Source organism: Tachyglossus aculeatus, chromosome 8 (assembly GCF_015852505.1).
Source record: "Tachyglossus aculeatus isolate mTacAcu1 chromosome 8, mTacAcu1.pri, whole genome shotgun sequence".
In the NCBI taxonomy this organism is placed as follows: domain Eukaryota; kingdom Metazoa; phylum Chordata; class Mammalia; order Monotremata; family Tachyglossidae; genus Tachyglossus; species Tachyglossus aculeatus.
The window spans coordinates 27439002-27457959 of NC_052073.1; the positions used below are offsets into that span (position 1 = coordinate 27439002).

The window sequence follows — 18958 nt, forward strand, 5'->3', positions numbered from 1 at the left end:
CAAAACTTACCTGTGCTGGGCAGCAGCAGCATGGAAGAGAGTCAAGGGCAGAGACTCAAGTTTACTGTGTAGAAGGAGGCAGTGGTAAACCACTTCTGTATTTTTACCAAGAAAACCCTATGTTTACACTACCAGAATGATTGCAGATGGAGATTGGGGCGTTCTGGGAGAGATGTGTCCACAGCATCGCAATGGATTGGACAACTTGACAACATAAGAGAAGACAAGAATACCTGTATCATTTTTTTTTAATTTCCTGTGTTTTTACTAGAACCAAAATGAATTTCCAGGCATTAGGAAGAGAATATTGATTTTTTTTTTGTTTCCTCTCTGACGAAAGGGAATTATGTGCACTGCCAGAAACTGACCACAACAAGGAGAATTGAATTCACTTAGGGACATTTTAGGTGCCACATAAATTAAATTTGCTGTGACCTAAGTTATGCCACTGGCCTATGCTGCTCCTGCTGCTGTGCAGCCAGCATATAAACCTAACAATTATAATAATAATTGTGGTATTTGTTAAGCACTTATTTATGTGCCAGGCACTGGAGTGGATATAAGCAAATTGGATTGGGCAAAGTCCCTATTCCACATGGGGCTCCCAGTCTCAATCTCCATTTTACAGATGAGGTAACCAAGGCACAGAGAAGTGACGGGACTTGCCCAAGGTCACACTGCAGACATGTGGTGGACACAGAATTAGAACCCATGACCTTCTGACTCCTATGACCATGCCCTATCCAATACACCATGCTTCTTCTATGTTCAGAGGCATTTTCCAAATACTACGCTTCTCTTTAACAATGTGGTATAGCCCGAGTCAACCTCAGTTAGTTACCTCAAAAAGGAGTCACCAGATACTCAGAATCCCAGATGCAAACCACACACAGAATCAGATGTTCATATGCAAAAATTTCTCAAGGCACCAACACATGCCATTCAAACAAACGTATTTGTTGAGTGCTTATCGTGCATAGAATTCTGTACTAAGAAACAATGTGGCTAAGTGATTAGAACACAGGTCTGGCAGTTAGAAGGACCTGCACTCCAAATGTGGCTCTGCCATTTGTCTGCCCTGTGACCTTGGGCAAATTAAATCATTTCTCTGTGCCTCAGTTACCTCATCTGTAAAGTGTGGATTAAGACCATCCCACGTAATAATAATAATAATGATGATGGCATTTATTAAGCACTTACTATGTGCAAAGCACTGTTCTAAGTTCTGGGGAGGTTACAAGGTGATCAGGTTGCCACACAGGGGGCTCAAAGTCTTCATCCCCATTTTACAGATGAGGGGACTGAGGCCCAGAGAAGTTAAGTGACTTGCCCAAAGTCACACAGCTGACATTTGGAGGAGCCGGGATTTGAACCCATGACCTCTGACTCCAAAGCCCGGTCTCTTCTCCACTGAGCCATGCTGCTTCACGTGGGACAGGGACTGAGTGCAACATGATTAACTTGTATCTACCCCAGTGCTTACTACAGTATCTGGCATGGAGCCCACTGTTAGGTAGGAACCATCTCTTTATGTTGCCAACTTGTACTTCCCAAGCGCTTAGTACAGTGCTCTGCACACAGTAAGCACTCAATAAATACAATTGATTGATTGATTGATGTAGTAAGCACTTATATACCATTAAAAGAAACTTGGGAATGTACAAGACAACAGAGTTGGTAAACACATTCCTTTCCCATGACGAGTTTACAGTCTAGAGGGGGAGACAGACGTTAATGTAAATAAATTCATTCAATCATATTTATTGAGCGCTGTGTGCAGAGTACTGTACTAAGCGCTTGGGAAGTACAAATTGGCAACATATAGAGATGGTCCCTACCCAACAACAGGCTCACAGCCTAGAAATGGGCTCACAGTCTACAGTGTAGCACCTATAAGAGACACAAGCTCAGCTCAGTTTCTCCAAAGTCTCACAGAGACAGATAATCCTCCCACTTTGTTTCCCCAAAGCAAACCTGCCCTGGATGAAGCTGCAGCAATCATTTATAATATAATTTGTAGACACATACATAAGTGCTGTGGGTCTGAGGATGGGGTGAATAGGAAATGCCCAAAGGTCTCAGATCCAAGTGTATAGATGACAAAGAAGGGAGAGGGAGCTGGAGAATAGGGGGCTTTAGTCAGGGAATGCTTCTTGGAGGATATACGACCTTAGTAAAGCTATAAAGGTGGGGAGAGTGGTGGTCTAGTGTACACAGAGAGTGAGGGAGGTCCAGCCCAGAGGCAGGATGTGGGAAAGAGGTCGGCAGCAAGGTAGACAAAAATCGGAGTACAGTAAGCAAGCTAGTGCTAGTGCTAGAGGAGTGAAAGGTGAGAGCTGGGCTGTAGTAACAGATCAGCAGCATGGCTCAGTGGAAAGAGCCCAGGCTTGGGAGTCAGAGGTCATGGGTTCAAATCCCAGCTCCTCCAATTGTCAGCTGTGTGACTTTGGACAAGTCACTTAACTTCTCTGTGCCTCAGTTACTTCATCTGTAAAATGGGGATTAAGACTGAGCTCCAAGTGGGACAACCTGATCACCTTGTATCCCCCCCAGCACTTAGAACAGTGCTTTGCGCATAGTAAGCGCTTAACAAATGCTATTATTATTATTATAAAATTTCATTATTTCAACAAAACTTCCAGCTTCTGAAGTCTACTTCAGCAGGTCCTCTTTTCAAAAGAGTGACTTGCTAATTTGAACCACAAATGAGTTCCATCTAAAAAGAAATGACTATGTCTTCACCTCCTTTATAGCTGTTATTTTTTTCCTTATTTAAAACCCCATACTACCTTTTCTTTTTTAATTGTATGTGTTAACCATTTACTAGGTGTTAAGCACTGTGATAAAAACAAGTTTATCTTGGGACTCACAGCCTAAACTGGAGGAAGGAGGATTTATTATTATTAATAATAATAATAACAGTACTTCTTAAATACTTATTACATACCAAGCCCTGATCTAAGCGCTTGGGATAGACACAACTTGATCAGGTTGGACACCATTCCGGTCCCATGTGGAGCTCATAGTCTTAATCCCCAATTTACAGATGAGGGAACAGAGGCCCAGAGAGGTTAAGTGAGTTGTCCAAGGTCACACAGCAGACAATGTGGCAGAGCTGGGATTACAATCTAGGTCCTCCTGACTTCCAAGCCTATGCCCTACCCACTAAGTCATGCTGCTCCTTTTAATCCCTAGTTTACACACGAGGTAACAGAGGTACTGGGAAGTTAAATGTCTTGCCCAAGATCCACAAGCAATAAAAGAGCCGGGATTAAAATCCAGGTTCTCTAACGCTCAGGCTTGTGCTCTTTCATTAGGCCATGCTGCCTCTTTTTCAACTGCTTTCCTCTGGCTGAGGCTCTTGAGTCAGTGGTGCATGTTCAAAGGGATTCTTTGTGATAAATATATTTTTCTAGGTACACCCTAGGTTAAATACATGCGTTCCATGTCAAATTTCCACAGTAACTCACAGGAAAAGTTTTGATGTAATTATTTGCATAAATCAGAGGGTTTGAAGGGGGAAAACAGTTCTTGCCTAGATAATCCAGGGAAGTCAAACACAAAGATTCCGCGAATACATTTGCCCCTGATCAAACACTAATCCCAGAATGCCATTGAGATATATATGTGTGTGTGCGTGTATATATATATACATATATATATATATATAATATTTTTTTTAAGGCCAAAGGTGAAATTCACCTACAAATGTGTGTGTGTGGCTTAAAGGGCCAAGGTGGTACTCACAACCTCAGCCAATTTGGACACATAAAAACGTGTTCCCTTGTTGCGATGTGCTTAAATTTTTGCAGCACCTGATGCTATTTTCTCTTTTGCCTCCTTTTCTCTCAGTCCCTGCAAAACTTTTGCTAGGAGAGCCACTACTTTCTTAAAGCAATGTGTTTCTGTTTATTGTTGTATTGTACTCTCCCAAGAGCTTAGTACAGTGCTCTGTCTACAGTAAGAACTCAATAAATACAACTGAATGAATCGTGCTGGTCTATCCTCAGCAGTCAATTCCTAGTTTTCAGCACAGTTTGAGGCTTTTATTTTTTCCATGTCCTCAAAATGTTCCCTATGCCTCCTGGTTTTCAATTCCCAATTTCATCTTTCAATCAATCCTATTTATTGAGCATTTACTGTGTGCAGAACACTGTACTAAGCATGTGGAAGAGTACATTATTACAGAGTAGGTAGATAGACTCCCTGTCCACCATGAGTTTACAGTTCATACAGCAGCCATTTGGATCTCCACTTTCGCTCATTCTCTTCACTTGTCCAACTCAGCGTAGCTGTGTTAAAGTGAGCAGAGCCTTGATTCTTGGATCCTGACTACCCTCCAGAACTTTGTTCATTAATTGCCATTTCTAAAACTCAATTATCCTCTCAGGGTCACACCTGGAGAGTTTCCAGTACTCTACCAGTCTTAACTATGGGAGGGAGAGTCAAGCATGGGCATATCCATTCCATTCCTAACTTGGGCAGTGGCTAGCGAGTGGAAGGCAATCTGCTACAAGTCAAAACTCCCCTGTTCTGGGCAGCAGCGGCATGGGAGAGAGAGTCAAGGGTGGAGACTCAAGTTTCCTGCATGGAAGGAGGCAATGGTAAACCACTTCAGTATTTTTACCAAGAAAATTCTACGGATCCACGACCAGAATGATTGCAGATGGAGGTGGGGAGTTCTGGGGGAGATGTGTCCTTGGCATCACTATGGGTCACAGATGACTCGACAGCATAAGACAAGAACTTAATTGCCAAGGCATCAGCATTTAAATTAAACAAAGCTATTCCAGAGTGACGGGGTCACATCATCAGAAATCTGCCTCACTCTTCTTCTTGAGCCATACCCATCCAGCTCTGACTCCTGACATGAGAAGCAACTTGGCCCAGTGGAAAGCCTGAGAGTCAGAGGATCAGCGTTCTAATTCTGTTTCTGTCTCTTGTCTGCTGTGTGACCTTGGGCAAGTCACAACTTCTCTGTGCCTGTTTCCTCATCTATAAAATGGAGATGAAAGTCCTGTCTTCCCTCCACTTTTCACTGTGATCCCCCCGAGGGACCGGGATTATTTTCCCAACCTGATTATCTTATATCTACCCCAGCACTTATACAGTGCTTGGCACACAGTAAGTGTTTAACAAGTACCACAGTTCTTATTATTCAGCCCCATATTCTCCACTTAATCTCCAACATGAGTGGAGAGTTCCCTTAATTTTCCCAAGATAAAAATCCCCGAGAAGAATTGTTTTCACCCAAAGAGAAGGATTCCAGATGTATGGGTGCTGAGTGAATCCGCTGTCCATGCCTAACCTTCTTTCATTCTCACCAGTAGCATCGTAACTGTAATTACAGTGAGCAGGGAAAGAAAAATAGGAGGAGGGAGGCTCACAAATTCTTACAGACTATAGAAAAAAAACATTCTAAGCATATGGCCACTGAAGTAGAGCATATGGTCCCCGTCCTAAAGTACAAGTTTGCCCATATGCTTACAGAATCTGGTATGGTGCAAACCCCTCTTCCTCCCTCCCTGTGACTTTGGCGAGGTCATAAATCAGATGCTTCTGGGGTCTGGGGGTAATTCCATGTGTGATTAATAAAGTGAGTTTCCCTACAGCGTGGAGAAAACCCCAGGTATAGCCAGAGATGAATGGATGCTGGCCTCCCTTAATTGGATGGGGGGGAATCTTGAGTTCCGCTCTCGATTTCTCTGGCCCTACCTTAAAACTCGCCCTTTCGGCTGCATTTACCTAACCCTCTCTACTGTCCGTTTCCTTAAGAAAATAGCTCTTACTAATTTCCTTGACCTTTGGTGTTGACCTCTGAGCCCCGCAGGGAAAGTTAATAAGTGTCGTCTATCTATTGGATGTGGCTCCCAACCAGGTTCCAGAGGGATTTGTTTTTCCCTCGCCTTTACACTTCACTGGCCCTGACTGACCCCGTCATCCCATGATGCCAAGCATATGTTAGGTGCCTGGCAGTGCTCTGTGGGAAGCTGCCCTGTGCAACTCTCTTTAGTCTCTGGCATTAAAGGAACGGGCTAGTTAGCAGTGAGTGAGTGGGAGGAAGAGGAAGGAAGGATAGCCAACTTGACGATTTTTAAGAGGCATTCAGCCCACTTCCCAAGGATCTAGGAAAATGCCCCCTTACTGAGGACCTGCCCGAAAGAAGCTGATATAAGCAGCAATTAGACACGAAGCCCCAAGAGTGAAGTGAATTTAGACAGGGAAAGCCACCACTTAATATACTGGGTATTTTACATAGCATGCCTTTACTTCTTTGAAATGGCTACACTTAATCTTGAAATATGCCGGGCTTGATGGATTTCGGACATGAGGCTTTGCGTTTCTGTCTGGAGGCATTTCCTCCAAGGGCTCTGAAGTGGGCTTCCGATGGCCATACAGTGGGTTGCTGAGGTAGTATGGTGAATCCAAGACCAATTCCATCAGAAATTTCTCCTTCCCTCGAATGATTTTTGGGAGGTGGGCCCGGGGCCGTTCCAGTGATTTGTCAACTTGAGCTTGAAGATTGTCGAAGAAAAAGTCAATGAAAGTTGACTTTGATTTTTGACTTTCTCGATGATAGATCTTTAGGTTTTCTTATTTCTACGATGCACTGCTTGGCATCTGATATCCCTATGACTACTGTGCCTTTGATTCACAAAATAATCCATCACCAATAAAGGGTACAAATGTCCTGTAACAGATTTGCCAATAGAGGCAATACTCTTTGACAAACTTACTCGTTGCACTGGGCTGTCATCATGAATGACATCACACCCAAAGATCACATGGAGGAAGAAATAAGGAAATTTAAAAACAAACGACTTTAAAATGTCATTTCTAGCCTAGTGAAAACACAGGAAATAAAAACGAATGATACGTAAATTAAAACATGGATTGTGACAGTAAAAGCAGCAATGTTATTATCCCCCTTTGAAAAGGGTGCTGCAAACAATGGAGATTGAAGCATAATTAGAAGTATAAAAAAAAAGAACTTGGAAATGTCTGTTTAAACCAACTTCAGATTGTAGGTGTGTGTGTGTATGTTTTGGGAGTGGTGAATTTCTTGTGCAATTCTTGTTAGGAGGAGTAAATGATTTCAAGCCAGACCTGGACTATCTCAAACTGATAGAGAAAGAGTTTGGAAATAAGGTCCAATGCCAAACCTGGAGCTCTCTTCCCCCAAAGAGCACAAGCGCCAATTTCCGCATTCAATGTTGCAAACATAGACTTCTAGTTCATTTCAAAGTGAATCATTTTAACTTTTTAAGGTAGGATGAACTTTATCTAAGGTAGTTTCTAAGACTTTATATAGGTGCAACCAGCCAAAACCAACCCCTCAGACTCTAAGTAGCTTTCTCCCCAAACTTGGTGCTAGTTTAAAAGGAAGGGCTTTCATTCTATACAGTCACTATTCTTCATTAACAGATGGTTTCCCCCAAAAGTTGGCATTTCTTTTCATGAAAGAGCTCAGTGAGTGGCAGCCTGAAGTAAATCTGTAATTGTACATTACTTAAGGACAATAACTATTCTAAATGGGCCATGAAATGGCATTCACCTCTTCATGGAATATAGCCAAACACATTTTCTTTCGGGAGGCCTTTGTTTGGGGACACATACTGAAGAGCTGCTTTCAGTCCATTATCAGTCACGGAATCTGGAATGCTATGGACATTTGTTGAGATTATTGGAGAGTGAGCGGCATGTTCTAGTGGAAAGAGCACAAGCCTAATCCCGCCTCTGCCACTTGTCTGCAGTTTAACCTTGAGCAAATCACTCAATTTCTCTGTGCCTCCATTTCTTAATCTGCTAAATGGGGATAGAAGACCTGTTCTCCCTTCTTCTTAGACCGTGAGAGCCAGATGAGACAGGACTGGGTCCAACAGATTATCTTGTATCTACCCCAGGGGTTAGTACAATGCTTGGCCCAGAGTAAGCAATTAAATGGTACAATTATCATGATGATGGAGAATGATTACACAGCTAGCTTAAGCTCCAAAACTAAAACCTGATCAAGATAGGGAGACAAGTTGCCTTCTTTTAAATTGCTTAATGACTGATCATTTTATTATCTCAGTTGCCATAACTGGCAGAGGGAAATACATTTCTGGTAATGCTGATACAACTTTAACATCTGAGAGAAAACTGAAAAGTGAAAGGTTTCACCATAGAAAGGAGGCTGACCTCTTCAGGTTTAGGTAGTGCCTTCATGCCAACCAAAATAGTTTTGGGAGAGGAATTACCCATTTTTCCAAAGGGGTGGGTTTTAGTTTCTAAACCCAGGAACGGATTCTGCCCTGCAAACAATTTAATGAGACTATTTGTTTCAGCAAAATAAGTTCTGTTCTGTCAAGTGGAGTTTTCCATAAGAAAGGAGGTTGGCTCTCCTTGAATCATTTCTCCTAAAGTTCCCATCCTCATCTTTTAACACCCAATCTATTTCTTCCTAGTAAAACAATAGGTGGGGGAATTGGGGGCCAAAGTTACATAGTTGTGGAAAACAATACCCTCCTGTAAATAATAATAATAATAATAATTATAATGGCATTTATTAAGCACTTACTATGTGCAAAGCACTGTTCTAAGCACTGGGGAGGTTACAAGGTGATCAGGTTGTCCCACATGGGGCTCACAGTCTTAATCCCCATTTTAGAGATGAGGTAATGGGCACAGAGAAGTTAAATGACTTGCCCAAAGTCACACAGCTGACAAGTGGCAGAGTTGGGATTTGAACCCTTGACCTCTGACTCCAAAGCCTGTGCTCTTTCCTCTGAGCCACACTGCTTCTCAAGTCTAAATAAGCCTAAGGGTCATGTTGTTGTTTTGAGTTTTGCCCCCCCCCACCACCCCATAAGGAAACACCATTCCTTCCCTGTAATAGACTAATTTAATTCAGTTGAATGTATTCCATTGTGGGGATGTGAGGGGTTATGCCATGGAAATTGTAATTGGAAAAGATCTGCCCTCACTATAGGGAGCTGAAAGGCCAAAGTTTGAAAGATGTTTCCTTTTAAGTCATGTTTATACAAAGAAATAACCATGATGTATTATGGGTTGAAATTATCGAGATCTTTCAGGTACACTTGACTTTTTTGGCTTAAATTATCTAGTTTCCTAGAATTCAAGGTCCATTTTTTCATCATTACCTGCATCAGTAAGCACTTTTTTTTCTTTGCCAGAACCAGAGTTCTTGCAAATGCCCTACTGAGAGCTCATCTCCTCCAGGAGGCCTTCCCAGACTGAGCCCCCTCCTTCCTCACCCCACACTACTATTATGGTATTTATTAAATACTTACTATGTGCCAAGCAGAGTTCTAAGTAAGTTCAGTAGATCAGACACAGTCCCTGCCCCACATCAAGCATCATGGCTTGGTGGATAGAGCATAAGACTCAGAAAGAGCTGGGTTCTAATCCTGACTCTGTTGTATGTCTGCTGGGTGACCTTAGGCAAGTAACTTCACTTCTCTGTGCCTCAGTTACCTCATCTGAGAGCCCCATGTGGGACAGGGACCACGTCCAACCTGATTAACTTATATCTACCCCAGCGCTTAGAACAGTGATTGGCACATAATAAGTGCTTAACTTCCCTGTGCCTCAGTTACCTCATCTATACACTCGCTGCCTCGAATTCCTCTCCTCCAACCTGCTCCTGGACCCCCTCCGATCTGGCTTCTGCCCCTTTCACTCCATTGAAACCACCCTCTCAGAGGTCATCAATGATCTCTTTTGACCATCCCCTTCTCCTCAAAAACGTTATCCAACCTTGACTTCACTGATTCTGTCCTCTTCTGGTTCTCCTCATCTCTCTGGCCGTTCATTCTCTGTCTCCTTCCTGGGCACCTATTCTCCCTCCCATCCCCTAACTGCAGGGGTCCCTCAACTGTCAATTCTTGGTCCCCTGCTATTCTCCATCTACACTCTCCCTTGGAGAACTCATTCTCGCTCCTTCCCTCCATCTCCTCCTGCCTTCAGAACATCTTTACTTGGAAGTCCTCCCGTCACCTCTAACAACATGTCCAAGACAAAGTTCTTTATCTTCCCTCTCCCGAACTTTTCCTTCACTGTGGACAGTATAATCATCCTTCCCGTCTCACAAGCCCGACTCTGCTCTCTCATTCAACCCACATATCCAATCTGTCACCAAAAACAAAATTGCCAAGATCCACCCTTTCCTCTCCATCCAAACATGGACTGTGTCCAACTCAATTTGCTTGTGTCCACCCCAGCGCTTAGTACAGTGGTATTAATACCACAATTATTCCTCTAGACTGTAAGCTCATGTGGGCAGGTAAGGTGTCTTTATTGTTATACTGTATTCTTGGAAGTGCTCCAATCTGTCACCAAATCCCGTCAGTCTCACTTTCACAACACTGCTAAAATCCACCCTTTCTTCTCCATCCAAACCACCACCACGTTAGTACAATCACTCACCCTATCCCGCCTAGATTAATGCATCAGACTCCTTTTGACCTCCCACCCTCCTGCTGCTCCCCACTCCACATACTTCACTCTGCTGCCCAGATTATCTTTCTACAGAAACGTTCAAGGCATGGCATCCCCCTCCTCAAAAATTTCCAGTGGTTGCCTATGCCCCTAGGTATCAAACAAAAACTCCTCACCATTGGTTTTAAAGCTCTCTATCACCTTGCCCCCCCACCTCAATTGTCTCATACAATCCAGCCTACACACTTCGTTCTTCTCGTGCTAACCTCCTCACTGTGCCTCATTCTTGCCTGTCTCACCGCCGACCCCTGGACCATACACTACCTCTGGCCTGGAATGACCTCCCTCCTCAAACCCACCAATCACTCTTCCCTCCTTCAAAGCTCTACTGAAGGTGCACCTCCTCCAAGAGGCTTCCCAGACTAAGCCCCATTTTTCCTCAGCTCCCACTCCCTTATTACCATTACTCACTCCCTTTGCTCTCCCCCACCTCACTCATGCATATTTATCTATAATTCTATTTATTTATATTGATGCCTGTTTACTTGTATTGATATTAGTTCCCTCCCCGCCCCGAGACTGTGAGCCCTTTGTGGGCAGGGATTGTCTCTCTTTTGTTGCTGTATTGTACTTTCCAAGCACTTACAGTGCTCTGCACACAGTAAGCACTCAGTAAATATGACTGAATGAATGAACCTGTAAAGTGGGGATTAAGACTGTGAGTCCCATGTGGGACAAGCACTGTGTCCAACCTGATCAGCTTTTGTATCTACTCCAGTGCTTGACACATAGTAAGCACTTAACAAATGCCATAATTATTATTAATTACTACATGGGGCTCAAAGTCTGAGTAGTGGAAGTGACGAGCATAGAATCTCCAGGAGACAGTTTGCCTGAGGGCTAAAACTGGGCAGCAAAACCCGCACAATCCAGTCTGGACCACCACGGATCAGAGACATTGAGGGGGTGAGGGGAGAGGAAAAAAAACAAACCAAAAAACTTCAGCCTTGTGAGCCTCCTTAAGCCCAAGAAAAGCCCATCCAAACTCCCACCAGCCATAACTGGACAGACACTGAGCAGAACTGAGTCTGTCCAAATGATCCTGAATCGTGGCCAAAATCATGAACCTCTGGATCACCCCATGCTGAGTTCATGTGGAAAAAATATACATATGTATAGATAGATGATAGATATGTGTGTGGGGGAGGAATATATAAATGTAATCAAATAATCAGAGAGGAGTATTGAGCACCTATTATGGGCAAAGCATTATACACTAACCTCTTGGAGGAGCACAGTGGAATCCAAAGACATACACCCTGCCTTCAAGGACCTGATAATCTAATGCAAAGAAAGCTCTAAGATTCCCACTCTGGACGGTAAATTTGTTATGGGCAGGGGACATGCCAGCTAATTCTGTTGTGCTGTATTCTACCAAGCTCTTAGTACAGTGCTCTGCATAAATATGGCCAACTGATTTAAAGCTTTCCCCTTTCATTTATTGGGTGGGTTGTTTTTAAAACCCTTTTCCCCCCAAACAATTCTTCTTCCCACTGCTGTCCTCTTTCCCTATTTTCAACATTTGCTTGCCTTCCTTCTTATAGGAAGCAGTTTTTTTCCTTTTGTACGCGTGAGGTGGGCCAAGCCATGGGCCCAGGTACTGTTTTCCTGAACTCTGGACAGCACTAAAGGTGAGGAAAACTGGGACTGGGCTCTGAGCAAACCTGATGGAACCAGAGCCTGGAGGGAGGAAGAGGAAGAAGGCTTCCTCGAGGATTTCTGGAACTTGAAGTCCCACAAACACACTCTACAAAGCTGACAGATTTTTAGGATGATTTATCCGGGGCAGGGTAGGAGGGCACTAAAAATAGGATTAGTGGCAAATACCTTCCCTCCAAATTGTCGGCAACCAGTCTCTTGCTACTGTGGTTAAAGTGGAAATTTGTTGTGGGCAGGGAACATGTCTACAAACTCCACTTTATTGTGATCTAAGAACTTAGTACAGGGCCCTGCACACACAGTGTTGCTAAGACCCACTCTGCATCCACTAAAGCACACTGCTTCTGAGATCCAAAAAGACCCACGTTCTATTCCCAGCTCTGCCACGTGTCTGCTGTGTGACCTTAGGCAAGTCATTTAACTTATCTGGGCCTCAGTTACCTCAACTGTAAAATGGGTATTAAGAGTGTGAGGCCACGTGAGACAGGGATTGGGTCCAATTTGATTAACTTGTATCTACCCCAGGTTTTAGAATAGTGCTTGGCACATAGTAGGTGCTTAACAAGTACCTCAATTATTATTATTTGATAAATACAATCAATCGATTAATTTGGTGCGGCTACTGCCGATTTGGCTGTTCGCAGCTCTGGGGTCTGCCTGTATCCTGGTGGCAGCACAGCCACTAGTGACAGAAAAGTGGGGCTGTTTGGGGAAAACAGACAGTCAATAATCTCAAAGCTGATGTACGTATGTGCTATTCCGACCTAGATCTTGGCGGAGGGGAACAACCCTGCAAAAATGCACTGTATTCTAACTCGTCCATTTCACCACCAACCCCTCGTCCATATCCTGCCTCTGGCTTGGAACACCCTCCTTCCTCAAATTCTACAGACCATTACTCTCCCCACCCTTCAAAGCTTACTCGAAGGCACATCTCCTCCAAGAGGCCTTCCCTGACTAAGCCTTTTCTCCCCCCTCTTCTCCCACTCCTTTCTGCATCACCCTGATTTGCCTCCTTTATTCCCCTCCTGATTTCCCCTCCTAGTCTCACAGCACTTATGGACATAACTGTAATTTATTTACTTTAATGTTTATCTTCCCCTCTAGACACAGCAAATGTGTCTGTTTCTTGTTATAATAATAATAATAATAATGGCATTTATTAAGCGCTTACTACATGCAAGGCACTGTTCTAAGCACTGGGGAGGTTACAAGGTGATCAGGTTGTCCCATGGGGGGCTCACAGTCTTAATCCTCATTTTTCAGATGAGGTAACTGAGGCACAGAGAAGTTAAGTTACTTGCCCAAAATCACAGCTGACAATTGGCAGAGCAGGGATTTGAACCCATGACCTCTGACTCCAAAGCCCGTGCTCTTTCCACTGGGCCATGCTGCTGCTCGTAATATTGTAATAGTATTAATAATTGTGTTATTAAGCACTTACTGTCTGCCAGGCACTGTACTGAGTACTGGGGTGGATACACGCAAATCCGATTGGACACAGTCCCTGTCCCACCTGGAGCTCACAGTCTTATTCCCCACTCTATAGATGAGGAAACAGAGGCCCAGAAAATTGAAGTGACTTGCCCAAGGTCGCACAGCAGAAGAGTGGCGGAGCCAGGATTAGAACCCACAAATTTATCACTTCCAGGCCCATGCTCCATCCACTACATTATGCTGCTTCTCTCCTGTACTGTACTCTCCCAAGCAATCAATCATATTTATTGAGTGTTTACTGTGTGCAGAGCACTGTACTAAGCGCTTGGGAAGTACAAGCACTTAATAAATAATTGAATGGACTGTTCCTCCAACATGTGTTAGTGGATAGCACGTGGGCCTGGGAGTCAAAAGGTCATGGATTCTAATCCCAGCCCCACCACTTGTCTGCTGTGTGACTTTGCGCAAGTCACTTCACCTCTCTGTGCCACAGTTCCCTCATCTGTGAAATGGGGATTGAGACCGTGAGCCCCACGTGGTATGGGGACTGTGTCCAACCAGCTTTGCTTGTATCCACACCAGCGCTGTGCTTAGAACAGTGCTTTGCACATAGTAAGCACTTAATAAATGTCATCATTATTATTATTACAGTGCCTGGGACAAAGGAAGCACTTAAGTACCACATCATTATTATTTACGAACGAATGAATGAAGGTGCCAGGAGAAATGTAGAATTCCCCTGCTGCTCCCCAGAATAGAAGGGACAAAGGAGGAAGGGAGACTGGAAGGAGAAGGAACCCAGGAGCAGCTGTTCAAGAGGAGTGCAGAAAAGGGAAGTGTTTCACACCTCTTTTACACAACAGATGAGGTGTGAAACGAGGTCTGTCAGAGCAGTGTGCCCTGAAGGTGCCTCGGCTTGGCATTGCTTCCAACTAGGGTACACCAGATTGAGCTCCTGTTTCCGGTGCATTTTGGAGAATGGGAATGGGGTTTATTTTTCCTATTGTGCTAAAGGAGCTAAAATAAAAGTGCTAAATAAAAGTGGGGTTGGGGGAGAGAAAAAGAAAAAGAAAGAAAGAAAAAAAAAAGGCAATGACCACTTAAGCACTAGCCGCTTTTAGCAGATTCTAATTAGGAAGCTGGCAGTAAGGGCTCCTCAGCAGGAAGTCGACATTATTAACGCTGGCACGGAATACAATCTGACTGCAATCTGCAGGAACGGTTGCTAAACTGGCACGACACTGCCTGCAGTTCTTGGACACAGCACCAGAACAGATGTCAAAAGATTTTCTTTCTATTTTTTTTTTTTTGCAACATTATATGACCTTATGCCAGAGACTGTATGTGCCAAGGTAAAGGTTGTTAACGGGTCAAGGAAACATCCTCCGACGGAAAAACACGGCATTAAATAGTGCTTTAGTGAGCTCTGGAAGGTGAAAGTTGGGGAGGGGATACTGAAAAGGGCTTCATTACACCGATGATATTTGAACAGTCAACAAAAGTGGCCTTCCTTCTTTCCTCATTCACTCAGTGGACCGTCAGGGTTTGCAATGTGAGCGAGTCGGACGCGAAGTGATTGCAGGATTCCTCATCCACTCGAATTAATCTGGAGGATGTACACGAAGATTTTATTTAAACATCAGTTAGGCTGCGCCTGCAGAGTCAACCTTTTGAATAATATTAGATGTCCTTGGAGCTCAAAGATAAGGTGGCTGGCGGTGGTTGTGGATGAAATCCTAGGAATCTGTACCACAAGGAATGAATGGAAAAATGTTCCTTGCTGGGATGTGTGCTTGGAAAAATGTTCCTTGCTGTGCTGACTGCCAGAGAAGCAGTGTGGCCTAGTGGGAAGAGCCAGGGACTGGGATATAAAGGACATGGGTTTTAATCCTGGGTCCTCCACTAGCCTGCTTTGTGACCTAGGGCTGGTCACCCTAACAACTGGGTTTTTCAGTTCTCTCATCTGAATAATGAGGACTCAATGCCTGTTCTGTCTCCTACTTATATATCTTGTATCTACACCAGCATTTAATAATAATAATGATGGCATTCATTAAGCACTATGTGCAAAGCATTGTTCTAAATTCTGGGGAGGTTACAAGGTGATCAGGTTGTCCCACGGGGGGCTCACGGTTTTAACCCCCATTTTATAGATGAGGTAACTGAGGCCCAGAGAAGTTAAGTGACTTGCCCAAAGTCACACAGCTGACAGTTGGCAGAGCTGAGATTTGAACCCATGACCTCTGACTCCAAAGCCCATGCTCTTTCCACTGAGGCACGCTGCTTCTCCTGTATCTCTTGTATCATTTAGTACATGATAGGTGCTTAACAAATACCACAGTTATTATCTGCAGTGTCTGGCCAGGAATTCTTGTCTATTCATTCAATCATATTTATTGAGTGCTTACTGTGTGCAGAGCACTGTTCTAATTGTATTGTACATGCCCGAGTACTTAATTCAGTGCTCTGCACAAAGTAAGCACTCAGTACTATTGTTTGAAATCTTGCAGTACCATAATTTTTCAAACCTTGATCATCTCCCATAGTAAGCTCTTTGTGAGCAGAGAACACATCTACTGACTATTACAGTATACTCTTCCAAGTGTTTAAACCGTGACATTGTCCTCGGCTCATCCCTCTCATTCAACCCACAAATTCAATCCGTCATCATATCCTCTTGGTTCAACCTTCACGCCATCCTTAAAAATCCTTCCTTTCTTCTCCAAGCTGCTACCACATTAATCCAAACATTTATACTATCCCATCTTGATTACTTGCCGATTTCCCTGCATCTCCCAACTCCAGTCCATATTGCATTCTTCTTCTCGAATCATTTTTCCTAGAAAAGTGTTCAGTCCATGTTTCTCCACACCTCAAGAACCTCCACTGGTTGCTCATCCACATTCGCATCAAACAGAAACTGCTTACCAGAAGCTTTAAAGCACTCAATCAGCTTTCCCTCCCACCTCACCACTCTCCTCCTACAATCCAGCCCTCACACTTCACTCCTCTCAAGCCAACATACTCATTGTACCTCAGTCTATCTCACCTCCAACTACTCGCCCACATCACGCCTCTGCCATGTAACGCCTTCCCCCTTCACATCCAACAGATGTTCACTTTCCCCACCTTCAAAGCACATCTCCTCCAAGAGACCTTCCCCTACTAAGCCCTGCTTTCCTCTTCTCCCTACCCTCCAAGACGGGTCAGCTTAGCAGGAGAATTCCTTGCCCAAACTTTCTGAGTGCTCTTTGAGGTTAGGGGCTGGTACTCAGCAGAGAGGGGGTGGCTTAAGTTTGGAAGAGAACCATTTTCTGCATTTTCAGAAGGGTAAGAACATGTTCACAAAAGTCCCAGCTTCAAGAGATCACCCACCTCAAAGAAACCGTGTGCCAATCCTAAAGAGTACAACAGATTTAGAAGACAATATCTGCCCTCATGCAGTTTCTTTGTAGATTTTTAGGGGAAAGTGACCATCATGACACGACAAAAAAATCCCTAATTCCTTCCTTGTACTCTCTGGAATGAGGGGAAACAGGCTAAACATGCCCAGTAAGCTCTGATAGTGCTCCGCATCAGTTTTTTCAGTTTTTTTTTTTATTTTTGCTGATCTTTTCCATACTATCTTGAATGTGAATCATGCTATTTGTTTTCCAGAGCATTTTAATTCATTCAATCGATTTTTTTGAGCACTTACTGTGTGCAGTGCACTGTACTAAGTGCTTGGAAAGTACAATTCAGCAATAGAGAGACAATCCCTGCCCACACCAGTTTTACAGCCCAGAAGGGGAGAGACTGACATCAAAAGTAAATGGGCAACAACATAAACAAATAGAATTATAGATAAACATCAAAACAAGTAAACAGGCATTAATATATAAATGGAATTATAGATATGTACATATATATACAAATGCTGTGGGCCAGGGAGGGGAAGTTGAGGAAAAGGGGGGTTTAGTCTGGGAAGGCCTCTTGGAGAAGGTGAGCCTTCAGTAGGGCTTTGAAGCTGGGGAAGTGTGGTTTTTTGGTGGATTTGAGGAGGGAGGGCATTCCAGGCCAGAGGTAGGACATGGGCCAGGGATCATTGCCGTGACAAGCGAGATTGAGGCACCGTGAGAAGGTTAGCACCAGAGGAGCAGAGTGTGCAGGCTGGGATGTAGAAGGAGAGAAAGGAGGTGAGGTAAGTGGGGAAAAGGTGATGGAGAGCTTTGAAGCCAACTGTGAGGAGATTTTGCTTGATAATAACGATGTTTTAATTTAATTCATTCAATTGTTTTAATAACAGTGATGAATAACTCATACTTCACAGTGCTTATGTGCTAAGCACTGTTCTCAGCACTGGAGTAGATATAAATTGATAAGGTAGGACACATACTTGTCCCACATGGGGTTCATAGTCCAGAGGAGAGGGAGGACATGAAACTGAGACACAAAGAAGTGAAATGACTTGCCTGAGGTGACACAGAAGGCCAAGTGGCAGAGCCAAGATTAGAACCTAAATCCTTGAACTCCCAGGTCCATGCTGCACCTTATTACTCATCTTATTTCATCCTCCCGATACCTCTGTAAATTATGTCGAGGTAGGTATTGTTACTCCCATTTTACAGCTGAGACGCGCGAGGCCAAGAAAAATGTCACAGGAGGACAGTGGCAGAACTGAAATGAAAACCTAGGACAATGGACTCTGAACTTTGCATTCTTAGGACTTCTAATTTGTACCGATCTTTCCTAGGAAGATAGGATCACAACAGAAAATGGCTCAGTGACTTTATTCCCAGTTCAATTCTTTCTAAACTGGGGAGCCTGGGAAAACATATTCACTGGTTCAAAGCTTTAGTTTCTCCTTCCATAAGCTAGCTCACAAATTTGTAAACCAAACACAGGATATATAGGTAATTCTGTAATCTCTCCCTCTGGACTGTAAACTCCCTGTGGGTAGGAAATGTGTTTTTAATATTGTATTCCCTCAAACACTTAGTAAAGTGTTCTGCAGCATGGCTCAGTGGAAAGAGCATGGGCTTGGGAGTCAGAGGTCATGGGTGCTAATCCCACCTCCGCCACATGTCTGCTGTGTGACCTTGGGCAAGTCACTTAACTTCTCTGCTTCAGTTATCTCATCTGTACAATGGGGATTAAGACTGTGAGCCCCATGTGGGACAACCTGATCACATTGCATCTCCCTCAGTGCTTAGAACAGTGCTTTGCACATAGTAAGCACTTAATAAATGCCATTATTATTATTATACACAGTAAATGCTCCATAAATAATGTTGATCGATTGAATAGCAAAGTAGCCAGCATTGGGATCATACAAGTGTGTTAACTTTGTGGGAGAAGTCCTGACAGAGAGAGGTCCAGTACT

The 18958-nt window shown here is 43.7% G+C and overlaps 1 non-coding gene across 1 annotated transcript; it reads left to right on the forward strand.

Moving 5' to 3' along the window:
- The first annotated feature begins 4380 nt into the window (after positions 1-4380).
- LOC119931872 lies at positions 4381-4518 on the forward strand. The gene has a single exon (XR_005452177.1). It is a non-coding gene; the product is annotated as a small nucleolar RNA SNORA7 (small nucleolar RNA).
- Positions 4519-18958: the final 14440 nt, after the last annotated feature.